Source organism: Penaeus monodon, chromosome 41, assembly GCF_015228065.2.
Source record: "Penaeus monodon isolate SGIC_2016 chromosome 41, NSTDA_Pmon_1, whole genome shotgun sequence".
NCBI lineage: Eukaryota > Metazoa > Arthropoda > Malacostraca > Decapoda > Penaeidae > Penaeus > Penaeus monodon.
The window spans coordinates 2,135,949-2,138,448 of record NC_051426.1 but is presented as its reverse complement, the minus strand read 5'-3'; the positions used below and the strand labels follow the sequence as shown (position 1 = coordinate 2,138,448).

The 2,500-nt window shown below is 41.8% G+C and overlaps 1 protein-coding gene across 1 annotated transcript in view; it reads left to right on the top strand.

Annotated features, from left to right (window-relative positions):
• Positions 1-2,500, top strand: part of LOC119598253 (filamin-A-like) — a gene marked incomplete at its 3' end in the record, with an annotated part of 191,817 nt that overhangs the window by 22,938 nt on the left and 166,379 nt on the right.

The following is a 2,500-nucleotide window of genomic DNA, read 5'->3' as shown; positions in this document are numbered from 1 at the left end:
AGAAATTTACACCTGGTCAGGTCGGGGCCGAGTGAGCCTGGGAGTTCAAGGTATTATCGAAGGCCTTTTTCGGACGGGGAGAGGGAGAGGAGGGGAAGGGAGGGAGGGGAGAAGGGAGGAGGGGAGGAGGGAGGATGGGAGGGAAAGGGAGGGGGAGAGGAGGGGAGGGAAAGGGAAGGGAAGGGAAGGGGAGGGGAGGGGGAAGGGAAAGGGAAAGGAAAGGGAGGGGGAAGGGAAATGGAAAGGAAGGGGAGAGGAAGGGTAGGGAAGGGGAGAGGAGTAGAGAGGAGAGGAGGAGGGAAGAGAATAGAAAGGGGAAGGAGAGAGAGGGGTTAGGGAAGGGAAAGAATAATGAAAGGAAATGAAGGGATGGAGGGAGAGAGTGAAAAACGAAGGAAAGAAGAGAGAAGAAAAAGGGAGTAAAAGGAAAAAGGAAGGAGTTGGGAAAAAGAAAGAGAAAGAAGGGGAAACAGGAGGACGAAAATAAGGAGGAGGTTCAGCAGGACGGAGGGAGGAGGGAGGGGGAGGGAGGGAGGAGGTGAAGGAGCGAGAGACAAAGAAAGCCAGACAGAGGGGCGGGCGCCTACAATAACAAATGAATGGAAAAAAGAGGGAAGGAAAGGAATGGGAGAGGGAAGGGTGGAGACGGATAATCGAGAGATGGGGAAAGATAGATTAAGAAGAAAAATAAAAGTGACAATCAGAATAAAGAGAACTTAAACCAGAAATAAAAACAGAGAGAGAGAGAGAGAGAGAGAGAGAGAGAGAGAGAGAGAGAGAGAGAGAGAGAGAGAGAGAGAGAGAGAGAGAGAGAGAGAGAGAGAGAGAGAGAGAAAGGAGAGAGAAAGAGAGAAAAGCCAAGACGCGAGAGAGAGACCGTGCGAAAGAGCGGGAGAGAGAGAGCAAGCGAGAGAGCGAGAGGGAGAGCTTTGACTTTGACAAGTTTATTGAGACAAACGCTTAGTTGAAAAGGATGAGGTAACTCAGAGTGGAGAGCGAAAGAGCGAGAAAGCGAAAGAGAGAGGGAGAGGAAGGGAGAAAACCAGAGGGAGAGAGAGGGAGAGAGAGCAAAAGAGCGAGAGAGTGAGAGGGGGAGAGAGCAAAAGAGCGAGAGAGTGAGAGGGGAAGAGAGCAAAAGAGCGAGAGAGTGAGAGGGGGATGAGGAGTGCAAGAGAGAGAAAGAGAGAAAGGAGAAAGCGAGAGTGAGAAAGAAAGAGAAAGAGAAAGACAAGAGAGAGAGCGGGAGGGAGAGCAAGGGAGAAAGCGAGAGTTAGAGAAAGAGCGAGAGAGTGAGAAAGAAAGAGAAGAGAAAGACCAGAGAGAGAGAGAGAGCGAGCGAGAGAGAGGGAGGGAGACAGGATACATCAGAACGAGGCGCTGTGTTTACATGCGTCATCATGAACGACCGAGAGACGTTATTTGGCCGTGAGATCATCATCGTGACGTCATGACTTCTTCGTTAACACCAAGAGCGACGTCGAGGTTTTATTTGAACGTTGTCACTTTTTTGAAGATTTGATTTATTTGACGCTTAATTCTGTTAATTCTGGTGTGTTTTGTGTGTGCTTTTTAATCCTGTTTTGTGAAGCCTGAGAAGTACGCGTTTTATGTATTTAAGCAATGTGTTGGTTTCTTTATTAATATGTAATAACTTTTTGTCTCTGCTGTTTTTGAGTATCATTTTTATATTTTTGTTAATTTATGGTTTGTGTGTTTATTATTGTTTATGATTTTTTTTTTTTTTTTTGTCTGATATCCAGTTTTTTATTTTTATACTACTTTTGCAACTGCTACTGCTACTATTACCATTAGTAATAAGAGTAATAATGGTAATGATGATAAAATTAATGACAGTAGTAATAATAATGATAATAGTAATAATGATGGTGATAAAAACAATGATAATAATGATAGTAATAATAATAATAATGTTAATAATAATGATAATAATTACAGTAGTAATAATGATAGTGATAATAATAATAACAGTAATAATAATAACAGTAATAACAGTAATAATATGATAACAATGATAATAATAATATAATAATAATTATGATAACACCAACAACAGTAATAATAATACTAATAACACTAATAACACCAATAACACTAATAACAACCTTCTGATAACACTTAACAACAACAACAGAAAAAAGAGAATTCACCAAGACAAACCCAATGTCATTTCCCCCCAAAGTCACAGCTCCTTCGGCACAACACTGAAGGTGTCCATTTGTCTTCCGCAGGTGAGGAGGCGCAGGTGTTGGTGGCGCTCGGCTGGCGGAGGCAGTGAGTACGGGGCCGAGTGAATGGTGCGTGTGTTTGCGTGTTTGCGTGTTTGTTGTGGGGTTTTGTTTGTATAGTGTTGTTGTTGTTTTTTAATTTATTTATTTATTATATATATATATATATATATATATATATATTTTTTTTTTTTTTTTTTTTTTTTTTTGAGAGAGAGAGAGATAGAGAGAGAGAGAGAGAGAGAGAGAGAGAG